Source organism: Engraulis encrasicolus, chromosome 21 (genome assembly GCF_034702125.1).
Source record: "Engraulis encrasicolus isolate BLACKSEA-1 chromosome 21, IST_EnEncr_1.0, whole genome shotgun sequence".
Classification (NCBI taxonomy): domain Eukaryota; kingdom Metazoa; phylum Chordata; class Actinopteri; order Clupeiformes; family Engraulidae; genus Engraulis; species Engraulis encrasicolus.
In genome coordinates, this window is record NC_085877.1 from 32732004 (window position 1) to 32750270 (window position 18267).

The 18267-nt window shown below is 43.1% G+C and overlaps 1 long non-coding RNA gene and 1 pseudogene across 1 annotated transcript; both read left to right on the top strand.

The window, feature by feature from the left end:
• The first annotated feature begins 548 nt into the window (after positions 1 to 548).
• LOC134437865 (uncharacterized) lies at positions 549 to 11105 on the top strand. The gene is made up of 3 exons (XR_010032496.1): positions 549 to 1143; positions 10524 to 10644; positions 10830 to 11105. It is a non-coding gene; the product is annotated as an uncharacterized LOC134437865 (long non-coding RNA).
• Positions 11106 to 13840: 2735 nt separating this feature from the next.
• On the top strand, positions 13841 to 17336 carry LOC134437379 (uncharacterized; annotated as a pseudogene).
• Positions 17337 to 18267: the final 931 nt, after the last annotated feature.

Genomic DNA, 18267 nt, shown 5'->3' on the forward strand with positions numbered 1-18267 from the left:
AGGCAGGCCGTCGTCAAGGCGAAGGACGACTCTCGCGCCGTCTCCAGGGGAAGCTCCCTCCCTGCTGCATTACTTTCAACAGCTTCATCACTGCCATGGGTTATTTAATTTTGGTACACTTTCCCCACAAATATGCGTTGTTGTACTTTTGGATGTACTTCTCCGTATTCTGTAAGGACCTCTGCAGTTTTGGTAAGTAAAATAAAAACATGTATTAGGCCCAATACGTGGCTGATTGACCAAAATGACTGAGCTTTGTTAAACAAACACGTACGACAATGCTAGCTTGTTATTAGCCCAAGGCAGCATGCTGATCTTTCAGTGTTTGATGATCTGTCGGCTTGTCAAGTAACTTAATTATAATTTGAATGCCATTGCTTTTGGAAGCAAAATGTGTCTGTTTGGCGTGCATCAGGTGTAAGGATTCCCTCCTTCCGTAGCCAAGTCCTTACATCAAGATGCTGTAAACATTTCACTACCATTCTGGCATTATGCGTGCCAGTGGCCACATCGGAAAAGCAACGTAGTCTAGCTGTGTTCCTCCGTGAACTGTTAAACATTGTTCGTTTCTGTATTGCCAAATTTCCAAGTTGCTAGTTGGTGATGAAATGATGGTCATTGGTAGGCCTACGTTCGTTATCAGTATGTTAATAACCTGGTGGCATTATTGCGTGAATGCTTTGCACACTTAATGAATAAGGTCCTCAAGTGTGTGGAGTTTCGCTGAGTTCGTTGTTTATTTACATTTTCCTCAGCATAACTGTACAGCTGACACAGCTGCCTTCTGTATCATAACAAAGCCTGTCACTTCCACGTTTCGTTCTTTTTATGTGACCGAAGTCACTGGCTACTGCACCAGAGAGGGCCTCTGCACTCATTGCTGGTCCTATGATGCCATCTATTGGCGATAACGTGCAACAGCATAATTAAACTAAAAGACAACTTCTGACAGGACAACAAAAAGACAGGGAATGAGAATAAGGGAATAACAAAAAGACAAAAATGGGGGGTCCACTACACTTGCATACAAACTGATTGTGATGCTGTCACTCATTTTCTAGTCTATATCTTGGACTGAAAAAGGATTACATTATTATGTTTCAGGTGTTTTGCCCCTGCGGTTGTGAGGAGGATGCTGTGTAGGTCAATATGGTCCAGCTGCGTCTTGTCCAGCTAATACCGCTACGCCCATTCCCCCTTACTAGACCGCCCTCACAGTAACGCCCCTTTGGCTGTTGAAGTTTCTGAACTGAAGTCAGTGACATGCTACCGAATGACAACACAAGCGCCGCGCGGGACTTTTTGAAACGACTCACTGGATGGATTTCGCTGCAGCGAACACTCAACTGTCGGTAAGATTTCAGTATAAATGCATGAATATACATAACGGTTACTTTACTAGTTGACTTTCAGTCGGAGGGCGAACATTTAACCACCTCGGCCTACGACCCCCACCAACTAGCGGCTTTGGCTAATGTTTTTTTTTTAGCTTCAAGGCAAGCTAACAGGCCGCCCTTCGTAAGTTTGTTTCAGATGTTGTGTGTGTAGTGGTCATAATGTACAGCACTAAGCTATGGGCAGACAAGGCAACTATTATTCCTGTGTAATTGCCATTCTTGTGACTACTTCACTGCATATGTTAAGCAGGAAACTGCCTTTGGTTCCCAAATATGAACATCTGTTGCCCTTCATACCCGACTACAGGCTTCACTGCCTGGGAAATCTGTGCTAGTTTATTACAGTATTTCCAACCTGGTAGCTAGCTAGCCAGCCTGGTCAGAATGGACAAAGGCAGCACATCTCAGAATCTTGTTACGACAATACGAGCGAGGCAAATGTGAATGGAGTACATTGTTATGTGTAAGGTAAGACGTTAACATGACAAGGGTGAGATGACGGATACTAATGGCTAGCCAGACTAGAATAAAAGTTAACTAGGCCTACTACGAAAAGTTAATTCATAAACGTTTTGACGGTCTTTCGAATGGTTATCGGATTGTGTGCTTGCTTGCTTAAATATCATAAAGTTCGCCACAAAGTGATCACGAAATGATCTCCGTATTAATAACAGTTTCGTGGTTTGTTACTCGTTTGAATAAACGTATAGTTTTGACATCCCTCTCAAATGACACGCAGATGTTTTGAATGTTTGTTGTACCACGAGCTATCACGAAATGATGCTGTATTTACCCTTAAGCAAATTACCGGTAAGCACTGGGCCAAAAGGTGTTTATACAGTAGTTTCTTCCTGTGCTGTGTTGTGCACGTCTGTTTCATCATCTGAGCTATCAGTTGTGTTTCTTTGAGGCAAAGATGTATAGAATAGCACTGAAAGTCGGAGGTGTCATATTTGTTCAACCTGGTGTTAAACGTAATTTCAATTCTTGACCAGTGCATGTAAAGAAATTGAAAATAAAACCGACTTGACTTGACTTGTCATTGGGTCTGATTTTAAATGTGCCATATAGTTCAATGTGGGAGCAGGTTCACACACTAAATAAGACACTAAGGTCAAGCACAAGCAGATTTTTTTTTTTTTTTAAACAATTCTCAGAGCAGATTAGAGCAGACGTTTCAGGTTGCTGCCATCAGAGAGTAGTGACTTGACCTTAGTGTCTTTAGTGTGCTCCCACATTGAAGTCTACTTTTTGGGTCCATGCACCTACTTATTTCTAAACATCTAGAGCGCAACAATACCCCTGCCTCCTGATGTGCCATACAACCTGTATCTCTCCAAGTGTGTGTGTGTGTGTGTGTGTGTGTGTGTGTGTGTGTGTGTGTGTGTGTGAGAGAGAGAGAATGTGTGCACGCAGATATAAGAAGTTGGGGTTGATGATCCACATGATGGTGATGGACCAGGACAGCTCTGGACCTCCTGACTGGCAGCTCCATCCTCAACCTCTCTTCCTGCCCTTCACACATGTGCAGGTAAGGCCAATTTTTAAAAACTCACTGCATTGTCTGAGGCAAAAGTAGGAGAAAAGAAGTGTGCGAGTGAGTAAGAAGTGTGCGAGTGAGTGCGAGAGAGTGCGTGAGTGAGAACCCGGTCATTATACATGTGACCCTTAAAGGGCGTGTGTGTGTCCTAGAACCAAGACAGTAGCAGTGTGTGTCCGTCTGCCTTTGGTTAAGGGTATCTTTAAGATACTACCTTGTTGTGGTAACATAATTTTGCTATTTCTGACAGGCAGACAGTTTTCTGAAAGATGGTTGATATCAGTACCAACATGTTGTGATGGAGGCTTCCACCTGAGCTGAACACAGAAACTCGCACACAGTGGTGAGTAAATCACTGAATCTGTTTTGTTCTGCACTAGACCAATACAGTAATTCCTTCATGTGCTGGGTTTATTTATAGCAGAACTTGTGTATAGAGGATAATACAAAACACTGGCACAGTAGTAGTGACCCCTGTACAGGCCAGAAGCTCTGTATCTCTTCAGCCTGGTGTTCTGCATTAAAATGATGGGTGTGATTTTTATGTAGTGTATTCTATGTATACCCTCTCGTGTGTGTGTGTGTGTGTGTGTGTGTGTGTGTGTGTGTGTGTGTGTGTGTGTGTGTGTGTGTGTGTGTGTGTGTGTGTGTGTGTGTGCATGCATGTGTGCAGATGGAAGCAGTCGTTCCTGTTCAGCATGGATATGCCAGTAATGGGTTTGATGAGCCACAGCATGGTGATGGGCAATCAGCATCAGGACCAGGGCAGCTCACAAGGAGAACCTCCTGCCCTGCCTCGTCATCCTCAACCTCCCATCTCCCTGCTCTTCACACATGTGCAGGTGAGGCCAACCTCTAAAATGCACACTTGACTTGAGGCAAAGGGGGGAGAATAGGCCTGCGTGCGTGCCTGTGTGCGTGCCTGCCTGCGTGCGTGCCTGCGTGCCACACTTTAAGACAGTAGCAGTGTGTGGGGGGGCGTGTGCACAAGCATATGCACATGGTCATGTCTTTCTGTAGGTAGATAGGGGGTGCTTGTTTTTGTCTTTATTTTCATTCATAACATTAGCATGCCTTTTTTTTTGACAGGCACGGAGCCAGTTTTCAGAGGGAGGGCTGATGACACCAGCAACTTTGGTTCTGAACCTGATCAACCCAGCACCAACCACTGTGCCGCTCCTCCTCTGCCAACTGCACCACATGGCTCCACCATCTCAAAAAGGCACAGACACTACTCCACTTCCTGCGAAGGATGAGAGAAGAGCCGACCGCCCCACATCGGCACTCACCACCTTCTACAGGGGTGTCATTGAGAGCATCCTGACCAGCAGCCTCTCTGTCTGGCATGGCAGCCGTCAAGCTGAAGACTAGAAGGCAGTACAGAGAGTGTGGTGAGCTCGGCAGAAAAGCTCATAAGATCACCCCTACCAGCCATTCAGGATCTGTACACTTCACACTGTTCCAAGAGGGCAATGAACATCATAAAGACACAACTCATCCAGCATACAGACTGTTCTCCCTACTACCATCAGGGAAGCGCTAGCCCGGCATGCGGTGCCGCACAAGCACACTGGGAAACGGCTTCTTTCCACAAGCCATCAGTCTCCTCAACGTTCTGAAGAAAACCACATGAATATTCCAAGGACACTGGAGAATATTCCATGAACACTTCTTTCACCATGCCACTTACACTTTACTCATTGCACCTTATATTCAGCATCTTCACATCACCTGTATGATCTCCTCCTGCCATGTGTGTGTGTGTGTGTGTGTGTGTGTGTGTCCACTGTGTTTGTGTATTTATTGTCCATCAGTATGTTACTCTTCTTATTGCACACTGTTTGTGTCTCTGTGTGACTGTATTTATTGAATGTATCAGTCTGTATTTCATGTCAATGCATTATTTTTAGTTATTAGTTAAACTGACTGGTCAAACACAATTTCAAACTTTGTGTTAACCCTCCATAGATTTTTGTCAAAAAATGGAGTCTAATCTACTGTACTATTCAGGCTATCAACAGACCACACAGTTGAGTGCTGTTTTATGCACTCTGAATATGAGGAGAAGGAGGTGACCGTTCACACTTCATAGTGTAAAAGTAAACAGAAATACATTTTCACATTTCATTCCTGTCTCGTTCACTTCTTTCAGCAATGTATGTGGCCTACATGCAGGGAAGCTGACAGGGGGGACAAAGGGGTCCGTTGACCTGGGCCCAGTGAGACGAGGGGTCCAGGAATGGGTCCTCATTACATTGTATGTAGTCTATGTATTGAGTGGGGGGCCCTTTCAGATGACTTTGTCCTGGGCACAGCCAAAGCTGTCAGCGGTCCTGATTATGTACGCACAAACACTGGTTATAATGGTAGGGAACATTTTCTCTGTTTTCTGATGGCCTTTGAATTAAGACAGGCCAATCTGGAACCTCTCCTGGATAAAGAGGTAAGCTCAGTGTGGTCACTCCTAAATCATAGACAGACATGGAGTATGGTTGCCTGGTTAACACCAGACCTAATCACAAGTGAAGTGTCTTTCAGATCGAAACGATTGTGTAGAACTAAAGGCAGTGTAGGAGTTCCCAAGCTAGGAGTATGGTAGGCCTATGGTAATGAAGAAATCGTTTTTCTCCAATAAAACAAACAAATAGCCTATTGCTATTTCAAATACTATTTCATATATTTTTCCATTAATATCTGAAGAGTTCAGATGCAAAACCCCCTAAGTGCCTTTTCAGAAAATAATCCTAATTCATTTTTATTTAATACAAAGCTATCAAAATTGCATAGTGTGTTATTTTGTTTAGGTAATATAACTATTTATATGTATTATCAAGTACATGAATATAAACCAAACCAACAACAGGGTTCTCTAAAAATATACAAGTGCAGGTCTTCAGAAATGGATTTAGGGGGTTTTGCATCTGAACTCTTCATCTGCTCTTTCCAAGCTGACCACATTGCCACATAAATGTGGTGAGGTGACACTCATTACTTTAAAAAGTCGGGAATGTGTTGCTGATGTTTTACATCGTTTCAAACTTTTCTAAGTAGCCTATATCATGTCTTACCAAGTGAACAACCTCGACAAAAGGGTTTTTTAAATTATTATTATTTTTCCGGGTGTGTTAATATCCTGGAAAGGATGTTTAATCATATAGCCTACACAGTGTTAACAGTGACCTCGATACACACAGCTAGGTAAGGTAATGTCAACGTCGTCGTGTTGACATTTTGGCGACCTGATACGTTGCTATGACAAATTTGTGTATAGCGACACGACTCCTAAACAGTAGGCTACAATGTCCGAGGTACGGGAAGACGAAGCAAAAGACATATTGGGATTAGAAAACGTGTGATTTATCTCACTTTCTTCCATAAATTGTTGAGAATATTATGTCAGTGGAATGTTCAGTGAAACGTTTCTCTTAGTAGAGCGGCTACAGGAAAAATCGTGCAAATTATGATACAAGCGTGAAATTCGGCAAGTGTGTGCTCAAGACACATACGATCAAATCTACCCGATTGGCCACTTGAAATGGCGGCCATTTTCCAAGATGGCCGCCAAAAAAGACCCCAGAAATGGATTTATTGCATAGAATTGACCTAGAAATGTATGATACAAGCATGAAATTCAACATGTATGTGCTCAAGAACAATATGATCAGATCTACCTGATTGGCCACTTGAAATGGCGGCCATTTTCCAAGATGGCCGCCAAAAAAGACACCAGAAATTGATTTATTGCATGTAATTGACCTTGAAAATTATGATACAAGTATGAAATTCAACATATATGTGCTCAAGACCAATAAGATCAAATCTACCTGATTGGCCACTTCAAATGGCGGCCATTTTCTAAGATGGCCGCCAAAAAGGACCCCAGAAATAGATTTATTGCATAGAATTGACCTAGAAAATGATGATACAAGTATGAAATTCAACATATATGTGCTCAAGACCAATAAGATCAAATCTACCTGATTGGTCACTTGAAATGGTGGCCATTTTCCAAGATGGCCGCCAAAAGAGACCCCAAAAAGTGATTTATTGCATAAAATTGACCTAGAAAAGTATGATACAAGCATGAAATTCAACATGTATGTGCTTAAGACCAATACGATCAAATCTGTCTGTTTTGCCATTTGCTATGGTGGCCATTTTCCAAAATGGCCACCATGAAAAACTCTAAAAATGGATTTGTTGCACAGAATTGAGAAAGGAAATTATGATACAAGCACAACCAAGAAATGTGGCAGTTATGTGCTTAAGACCAACACAATACATTTTAAGTAATTTTCCAGTTTAAATGACAGCGATTTTCCAAGATGGCCGCCAAAAAATACCATAGAAATGGATTTGTTGCACAGGATTGATCAAGCAAGTTATTATACAAGCATCAATTTTGGCATGAATGTGCAAAAAAAACAATACAATCAAATCTTCCTGACTCCCCGCTTGAAATGGAAGCCATTTTGGCCACAAAAAGGCTGAATTTAGCCCAGAGGTGAGCAAAAAAATGATGATACAAGTATGTCATTTTGTGTGTTTGTGCTTAAGAGCAATAGGCCTATAATCAAATCCACTCATTTGCAACTTGAAAATGTATGGTAGCCATTTTTAAAGATGGCCATCAAAGAAGACACTAGAACTTCATTAATTGCAATTAATCTAGCAGATGTGGCCCAAATCAATGTTAACATTCACTGTTTGAATTTCCAATGATTTCATCATAGAAGGAAACACAATCAAGAAAAGGCACACAACTATAGGCTACCGAGGGTAACCCCGGCTCTCTGAGGCATATGAACCAGACATCTCACTATGGGTAACGCCCGCGACCATTTGCCAAAACTTGCTTTCAACCATACCGTCAGGCCAATGAGCTGCACAGCTGGGGATCCCACCCCCTTGGGGACAAAGCCCAGGTGCGCTGGGCTCTGAGCTTCAATCTGAGGCAACTAACCTTTGAGCTTGTGGGTGAGATTAGCAATCTAGTGAGATGTCTCGTTCATCTCCCTCAGAGAACCAGAGATACCCTCGGTAACCTATAGTTCTCTTTTTGTCGAAACACTCGACATCCCATATGGGTTTTGAAAAACTCCAGATTGAGTTGACTTTACCTAGAATGCGCAAACAAAAGCTTGGCCGGGGCACAGACCATTCTCCTGCCAATGTCCAGAGCTGTTGAAGGAGAAGAGGCAGCGTCCATCAGCAGTGATAAACGTCATGCTCACCCAACGCGCAGCCCAAGACGCAACAGCCGCCCAAGGGCCCAGGGTCTTCGTTCCGAACCCGAAGAAGAGAGGCTAGGCACACAAAGGCAGCGTCCGGACAACCAATACCACGGAGAGCACGCAGTGGAGGGAACCCAGGGCACGGAAACCACCCGTCTGGGTGTAACCGATGTGCAGGTGGAGCCCACAGAGGTGTAGCGAGGCCCCCAATACCAAGTGGTATTCCCCAATGGCAAACCAGGCCTTGGCACAAGGGGGCATTTCCAGCATGTTCAGTACACAACATCCACAGGTGCAACCGTGCTGGCAGAAAAGACCATTCTCCAGCAGGGCCGTAGGTCCAAGTTGCGGACGGAGAACCTAGTAGCAACCACCACCACAGCGAGCTGGCCAAGCCAGCCCCGATAGATACCCGTTTGAGGGCACACACTATGGTTCCCAAAGTCCAAGGGGGACATCAAAGACGCACTTCCCCTCGATCATGCATCCTGGTCGAGCAGGGGCCTGAGATACTTCATTGGAGAAGTATGGTCTAGCTAACCACGGTCGCCCTACCCAGGGACAGCACTCTAGGCAGCACAATTGACACTCCTGCTCCTGCTGAACGAATGAGACACACATAGTAAGGGGTGACCGACCCAAGGGAGACACGTGTTATGCGTCCTATTAGGAGAGGCGAGGATCCAGGTGGCCTTGACACGATCAGCCTTCTCACCCTTGGGCAACTGACTAGAGAAATTGAATGAAACAGAATGTTCCACAGCCTCTGGGAGGAGGCTCTTATCTTTGAATGTTCCAGGCTGACAAGCCAAAGCCATTATGTGATAGCTAAATCAAACATGTCAACGTCAAGTCCAGAGCAAATACTAAATTCATGACAATTCTTGTTTCTGGTGTACCGCTTGTTTAACAGCAATATCGAGAGAACCACAAATTGCCGTTATTGACATATTATTACCGCAGTGTCATCGTATTATTAGCATCTCATAGCCTTCGGGGTGTGTGTGTGTGTGTGTGTGTGTGGGGGGNGGGGGCGGACGTCCTCCATTGATATTAAATTAAGAACTGGCATTAGCATGTCATCACCATGCTATTTGTGTGTGAGTGGCTTATGTGTCATTGCAGAACATTTTTAATATCTGTGTCACTTCATCATCCATGCTAACATATTTAAGGAGGGTGAACAATTATTTCCACCAAATTTGCAATTTGCATATATGAAATTTGCAAATTTCTAGGGTCTTTTTGGCCGCTATCTTGGAAAATGGCCAGCATTTTAAGTAGCAAATAAAGTAGACTTGATTGTAGGCCTATTGGTCTTAATCACATACAAGCCGAATTGCATCATAAATTGCTTGGACAATTCTGTGCAATAAATCATTTTCTAGGGTCTTTTAGTTTTTTGGCAGCCATCTTAGAAAATGGCCGCCATTTCAAGTGACTAATTGGGTAAATTTGATTGCACTGGTCTTAAGCACATACATGTGCTTTCATGCTTGTATCATAATTTGCTAGGTCAATTCTATGCAATAAATCAATGTCTGGGGTCCTTTTGGCGGCCATCTTGGAAAATGGCCACCATTTCAAGTGGCCAATCTGGTAGATTTGATCGTATTGATCTTAAGCACATACATATTGAATTTCATGCTTGTATAATCATTTTCTAGGTCAATTCTATGCAATAAATCAATTTCTGGTGTCTTTTTTGGCAGCCATCTTGGAAAATGGCCGCCATTTCAAGTGGCCAATCAGGTAGATTTGATCATATTGGTCTTAAGCACATACATGTTGAATTTCATGCTTGTATCATAATTTTCTAGGCCAATTCTATGCAATAAATCCATTTCTGGGGTCTTTTTTGGCAGCCATCTTGGAAAATGGCCGCCATTTCAAGTGGCCAATCAGGTAGATTTGATCGTATAGGTCTTAAACACATACACGTTGATTTTCATGCTTTTATCATAAATTTCTAGGTCAATTCTATGCCATAAATCCATTTCTGGAGCCCTTTTTGGCGGCCATCTTGGAAAATGGCCGCCATTTCAAGTGGCCAATCAGGTAGATTTGATTGTATTGGTCTTAAGCACATACCTGCCAAGTTTCATGCTTGTATCATAATTTGCACGATTCAAGCCAAATTGGCCTTGTAGCCGCTCTACTATCTGGAAGATAACAATTTGCACGGGATATCTTTGTAACAAACATGGAGCCTTCATCCGGAAATGGCCTTGAAAATGACATCATGCCGTATCCCTTCACGATTGGCCAATACGGCAAATGCCGGGAACGCCCATGGGCGTGCTTGCATTAAGGGTGGAACTGTTTTACTGCAGCTGGACCCTTCTCGTGTAGGTGGCAGCGTGAACATGTGTAGTAAACATCCTTTCCCCATCCTCATGTGACATGGTTTCATTCTGTAGGCAAACAACAAACCACACTTCACCTGGAAAACAGAGCCAGGACTCACTGTCAGGTAAGTAAAGTTTAAAATCCCTAATATAATATAAAGTATGCTCCTGAGTTAAGACCAGAGACCTTCCAATGTAAAGCTAACACCATCATCTCCTTACTCTGCATGTGTTTATATATTAGTAATAAAATAGTAATGAAATATATGATGTTCTCATCACCCTTCGTTTGTCATCATTTTCTTTACAGATGTCTGCAAATGTACAGTAGGCTACACGCCAGCAGGTCTCACCATAGTCAGCATCATCAAGGATTGTCACTCCGACCTGAGAAGAGGCCCCATAGAGACACGGACAAGGACCAGCCACGGTTGCCAGTGCACAACTGAGGACCCGACCAGCCTGCTGCCATCTATGATACTATATAGTACCCGGTATGTAACATTACACTACACTCAGCCAATGCTTTCATCCAAAGTGACTTTCACTTATTTTTACATGTGCCTCCCAATTTGAAGGGGCAAAAAGTAATTGGACTGGATAAAAGTATACATCAAGCGTAGTAAACTCTCAGCGTTTGTCAGTAGCCACTATCTTCAATAATTACAAGGGTACCAATTCTATTGACAGATATGCATGCCCACACCATGAAACTACCACCCCATGATTTTCACTGATTAGGTAGCATGCTTTGAAACACGAGCAGCCCATCTCCTTATCTATTGTGTTTTCTTCCCATGAACCTGCCACTAATACAAGTTCAGCTGCTTAATGTTGAGGTAAATAATGTAAACGACATAAGTATGTTAAGTTGTTGGTGTACCAAACAGTGACGTATTCTCATCACACTTCATATGCCATTATTTTATATACAGCGAAGCGGTCTGAAGACGTGGAGTACACTGCAGCAGGCATCACATGACCAAGGACTTGGACAACGTCTCTGCTTACATATATAGTGTATTACACAAGTGAGTGTACACCCCCATATTTCTGCAGATGTAATGGGACAATAAAGACATTTGAAAACTGAAAATGAAGTCTGCACTTCAAGCTCATCACATTAAATAAGTAAAACAGGAGCTTGGTGAGCAGACTTAATTTTCAGTTGTCATTTGACTTTGTTAGTCCTGCACCCAAAACTTTTTTGAGAAGGATGTTCATGGGTTTTTCCTTTTTAAACAAATGTAGACATTTTTACTACACTGAAATGTTATAGTTACTCTATATATACACCAGTGATATGCTTCAATTATGTTCATGTTACATTAATTATTTTTTTAAAAATAGATTTGTATTTATCGTTACAGCTGAAGATGTACAGTACGCTGCTGCCTGCATCCTGCCACCACAGAGGATCCGATATGCAGAACCAGCTTCAAAAACCATTGCAATTATGAAACACAGTTAATAAATGCTTATATACAGCAGCCCACACATTTTGTTTAATTTGTAATATTGGTTAACACACTATTGTTACAACTGTTTAGATCGGTGTTTCCCAACCAGGGGTACATGTACCACTAGGGGTACGTGAACACAATGCAGGTGGTACATGCATTGGCAGGTATCAATAAAAAGAAATGTATGGAGCATAATCATATTGGGATAGAGGAAGATATACAGTAGACTAGAGCATGAGGGAGGGGGTACTCATGGTATGACAAAAATGCTTAGGGGGTACTTGAGACAAAAAAAAGTTGGGAGACACTGTGTGATTGAAGTAATGCATTTCTTACAAGCTTGGGGAAGAATGTCCACTCCATGATTTGCAAGTTTAAAAAGCAGAACATAAGGGTGAATATTTCATTTTAATCTTGATGTCAAGCACACAAAACACCCAGATGTTTTGTCATAGCCTACTGTGCCAGCTATGTTTTACTAACTGAAAGGTGTTAACTTTGGTTTGTTTACCATACCGTCTACTTCTAAGAGTGATCTAAGAAAGAGAAGCTTTGTATTCTGAATCTTTTCAAAAACTGGGGGGATCAGCAAAAAAATGGTCATGATGATGACTGCTCGACACGGCAATCTTCATCTTCAATCTTCCGGATGACAGCTTGGCGTCGAGGAGCCTTTCTTCAACGTCCATGGTTTGTCTGTCAAACGGAAAGGTTTTGCATGTCATTTGATGCCCAAACATTCAAAGTTATTTACAAATGTCCGTAGAGGATTAACTTGGTGTGGCAGACACTAAACAAACACTATTTTACGATGTACAACATGAAAATTGGAGCATTCTGAGCTCATACAAATGCAATGTTGATACTGAGTATTGCTGACATGTTTTGCCAAACGGTACGCCGACCCCAAAGACACATTTTCACATTGCATTTTCTGTGTACAGCTCTGTTTGTAGCCTAACTTCCAATTTATCTTTAATTGCGGCTACATTACAACGTGGTGAAGTAATTTATAGTAAGCTAGGTCTTACGCCATTCGGCTGGCTCACGTTAGATGCTAAGCTAAAATTATTATGGTCATCATAACAAGCTCTTCAAGGTTTCGTTATCCCAAAGTATCATTTTATTAATAGCATGGTATATTTGCCATACTTACCGATGACCAGTTCCATTTGAACTTGTGTTGCTGTTTTTATGACAATCAAGGGTTTCTGTGTCGACCAGTTCCACAGCTGAAAACTTTGTTCAATATTTCTGCTGGGGACGCCATGTCATATTCTGGTGGGAGGGGCGGGACATGTCTTGAAGTGTCTGTTTGTGGATTGGCCGGCAATGTCGACCTATCAGCAATGTAGCTCAACGTTGTCAAGGTGATTATTATATTTCCGCATTTTTGGGGCGGAAGTAAATCAGCCGCGGTTGCTTCAAAACCGTTGAATGGAGTTCTATCGAACTCCGCAGTCCAGTTATACTATACACGTCAGTGCCCCCGACACACGTTGCGGCCAATGGGAACTACAGGCAGTGGCAGACCAACAAAAGATCAATAGAATGTCGCTCAAGCTCGAGATTCTATGAGTACCGTATCCAGTCTATCTGTCTGTCTACCCCAACCCCCCACCTACACGATTCACGTAAGTCACCTATTTTGAGATCAAAACGGTGAATGTCGCCGAAAGGTGACAAGTTTGCAGGTATGTTTAAAGAAAAGGTGAAAAAAATAATTTTGGGTTTTGGAGAAGACACGCAGTATGTGGAAGAGAATTGAGAAAAGGGTTTTTTATTTGGTAGTTTCAAAAAGGAAGAAAAAAAACAGACAAGCATTGCAAATTGTTATGGCAGTGGCAAGACACTCGATATGGACAAGAAGGACCGTGAAAAAATACAATGAATGAATTGAATCTATGTTGCTTATTTAAATCCAAATTTTCAGCAATTATAGAATCAATGTTTGTGTATTTTAGCGAAGAGAGAATCTGAGCATTTTGATTAAATCTTTGTTTTTACGAATCCCTTCATTGAAAGACAATGGAATGGTGTTACATTGAACTTGCCAAATTGTTGTTGATTTATGAATCTTTTTTTGAATTACTGGAACTTCTTTTATCATGCCTATTTTATTTGTGAATGTGGTTAATGGCTTTGATTTGAATTGGCCCCTGTACAACTGCTTTTTTGCAAAGCATATTTGCACGTATCACTATATCAGGAGTAAGTTTAAACTCAAACTGGATATGCTCTTCAAAGAACAATGGACAGAGAAAGTCTTGTTGAAAGAGATTAATTGATGTAAATATGTATTGATGATTCAATTAAAAAAAAAAAGGTGCTGTGCTCAGGTCGTATTCTCCCCTGGAGGTGTGGGTTCGAATCCCACTTCTGACAAAGACTTTAGGCGACTTGAGCTGTGACCGCTCGTGGCTACGATTAACAACAAAGCCAATCGTAAGCATTATCGGCATGCTTTGCACTACACAAAGGCTCGTTGTCTCTTTTTGACATAGCCAGTTTCTCAGCTCAAAATTCACGAATTAATGTTATTCAAGTGTATCGGGCTTGAGTCTCTATTCTCTTAACTAGTCAGCTGTGCACCTTCCCCTCCCCCTCAATGCATTGTACCCCCTGCTGTCCTGAGGTAACTTTTTCGAGTGAGGGTAAACAAATGCACAAACTGGACTCAGTGAATAATGGGTTTAACAGCTTTGGCAAATGTCAACATTGAGGGAAAGTTACATGTAAGGCTGTTTGTATGAATATGTTTGGGTGGTCATAAATCAAGACAACAAGCACAGCCTTGAATACTACAATAAATATTAGACCCTATCATAACATTATGTAGTCCAAGTTGTCACTCATAACCATATAACTTTTCAAAGCATAACTTGCCATTATGTACAAGCCTATTGTCATTATTATATATGTGTAATCACTGTCACAACATTTTTTCTCTATATTCTCTTTTTCTGCAGCCTTGAAGATGAGGCGTGTCCTTGTCTTCCCTTGGAAGATCACGGTGTCTTTCCGCAGAGGACCGCCTGGCTTCCTCTGCCAGGGTCCTTCTGAAGACGCCATTAATATCAAAATGAATAAAGATCTTCAAGACAAGACACCTCCCATTTCACAGCAGAGACAAGGCCAGAGAAATCATTTCTATGAGAGGTGGGGATGTGTCCAACAGGCAAGAGGTGCTAGGAGAGTACTGCACACAGTTTGGACAATACAAGGGCATTCCGGTGGATGCTTGAGAATGATGTGTCCTACACATTGTTTTGGATTAAGAGGGTTGAGGAGGAGGAAAGGTCTGGTGTGGCAAGGGCAGAAGGTCCAGAGAAGGATAGCATTCTGTCTTTCTACCAGTAGAACTATGCTAAAACCTTCAAAGAAATTGAGGACCTGATGCACTACATCGCTAACCAGCAGCCTCAGCATAGTGATGAAGACAGTAACCTGGTGGGTTTTGGCAAGCATCCAAAGAAGACCTGGAGAGAGGTGTGGGAGAGCAGAGCTGATGGGTATGCTGCATTCATCCTGCAGCAAGAATGCAGGAAGAACACAAAGATGCATAAACTGCAGCAGTACCTTGCCAAGAAGCAAAGTGGGAAACCAACTACAGCTTCAGCCAGAGCCACTGCCCCAGCTCCAACCCCTGTGACCGCCAAAGCCACTGCCCCAGCTACACCCCTTGCGACATCTACTGCCTCAGCACCACCCCTCACGACAGCTACTGCCTCAGCACCACTCCCCGTGACAGCTACTGCCTCAGCATCACTTGCCTCTAATCTTCCAGGTTTGTTGACAGTGCTAATGAATATGTCAACATTGAATGTTAATATGTTGATTTGAAGTATGTAAACACACATTTTCACCATTGTTCTCTATTGTATAGAAATGGACGATGATGAAGAGTTGGAAAAGAGCATGCTCCTGATATCCCCAAAGAAACTGCAGGTTCCACCTAGTAAGAAAATCTCACGCACACCACTACTTTTTTATTGGGCTTCTATCAACTCAAAGTCAGCTTATTTGTCAAAACCTTGAATGATGAAAAGACTAAACATATTATTTAAAATTGCAATGTTCCCTTTGCCCGCAGTGTACACTAAACGTGTTGCATTGGCAATGCAGACTTGATAGTCATAGAAAAAGCAGCTGCATTCTTGTTAATACAAGTGAAGTAGAAGTTACTTTTCTGTGCTTTTAGGTTCTGAAGCCATCGCTGAAAGGTTTTATTCTCTACTGCTTACTCTGGCCTGATCCTGACATGAATCGGGATCATCTCTTCGCCATCCTCATGTCTTTGTTATGCAGGCCACCTTCCGGCCTAATATAATAATACTTGTGTTCAGTTCTATTAACATTGAAAGCAGTTCACTGTTAAGGGGAGGTGGAGCTGTTCTCACCAGCAGAAGTTGTGGATGAAAACAGAGATGGAGGCACTGGGACTGTGGTCAGGCTCCCAGCCGGTGAGGCATACCATGAACATGGTGTCACTGTGGCGTTACCCACCTCAGCCGGAGCTCATTGACCATTCCTCTGAGCTGCCCTCCCCGAATTTCTTTCAGCTCCATCCATTCTTCATCTGGAAGCCAGAGCACAGAATCATGGAGAGAGTCAGAAGCACATACAGTCTGCCAAGCCTGTCGGGTTGCCGGAATCCTCATGTCGTGTCCTCTGGAGTTGGTCGTCCACGTGTCATAATTGGCACGAGTGGCCAGTACTACATCTTGGCATCGCGGCTCACCTGCTCGGTTTGCAAGAGCTACTGGTTCGCTGACAAGCCCCAGTGGATGGACATGCTTCCTGACAGACTGAGGAACATCCTGCCTGCTTTTCTGACGCACAAGAAGGCCATCTGCAAGACGGTGATGGACGAGCTTCGCCACACTGGAAAGTCCCCAAATGACATGGCCAATCAGGTGAATGAGGCGCTTCATCTGAAGTTCGAACGGGCACACCTGGCTTACTTCCTGGCTGTGAAGAATGTCCTGGACGGAGAGAGAGGGCTGTACGGCCAACGGACTATCACAGGAGTGTTACGGCAAGCAAGTAGTTCAACACCATTTGGGGAGTATGATGATGCAGATGGCTGGTGCGGAGTGACCGTGTCTCCACACTACTTGGCCGAGTGCATCATACAGGAATACCACCGGCAAGAAGACGTGCTTACCCAGCTTCTTCAAGGCACGTTTGGACAGGCTTTGAGAGCTGACCACACCCGTAAAGTGGCCCGAAAGGTGGTGCTGGCATCAGGAACCATGTCATCATATGCAGTGATGAACGAGAACTGGATGATCCTGTCCTGGGTGATGCTGCAGTCGGAGTCTGACAAGTCCCTTCCTCATAATTATCGTTAACGATTGTTTTTCCCTTGACGACAATAAAGCGATGACGAAAAAAATAACGATATTGATTTAGATTTTCGTCCAAAAAAATGAAAATGTGACTACAATACCACCGGAGACGAAAACCAATAGGAAACATTTTTGTTAATATGTCACTGAAACATTGAAAAACAATTGCCTGCTATTTCGCAAGTCGCGACCCTCATCTGCTCCGCGTGCGTCTCCCTCCTCTACTCCCACACACACACACACACACGCAGGTACAGTGACCGCACACCCGTCGCCTTTGTTTCAAAAGCAGTAGCCTACTTTTCAGTGCAATCCTGGCTGGAAAAATATTGTTGCCCATTTATCCATGACGAAGAAGTTTATGCAGTCATGAAATACTGGTGGTGCTGTCGCTTAGTAGCAAACATCTTTCTCTAACGATGCATTTTTGCGGAACTTCTCTACTCCCTGTCGCTTTCATTAACCTGCTACCCAACGGTCGTTGTCTGATCTTTTTTCAATGTTCGCTAATGTTTGTAATTTAAGGGTCTGTGTGTAGGCACAAGCCTTCTGATAAGAATCACTTTAGTGCCGATCGCAAAGGGAAGTGTGGAGTTTTGCGACTTGATTCAGACAAGGACACTGGAACAGGAAGTGAACGGCCCTTCCACGCTTTCACATACGTTATTGCAATAACGTCTTGCGAATGCATGGAGCCATGCACACAACCATGTCAACGAGAGCGCGTATGCCATCACAACTTTGCATCAAGCAAATAATAGGCAACACGCGCGAGAGAGAGACGTCTTCCAACAGGTGCCATTGTAACGCTTGTATAGGCCTACAGTAACCTGGCTACTGTACCCCGCGATGCTCTTGATTACTGGTAGGCCAATACCCAGTATTGTTTCATAACGTGCAAAGTCGTTCTAAAATATCGACAGAGATTTATGAG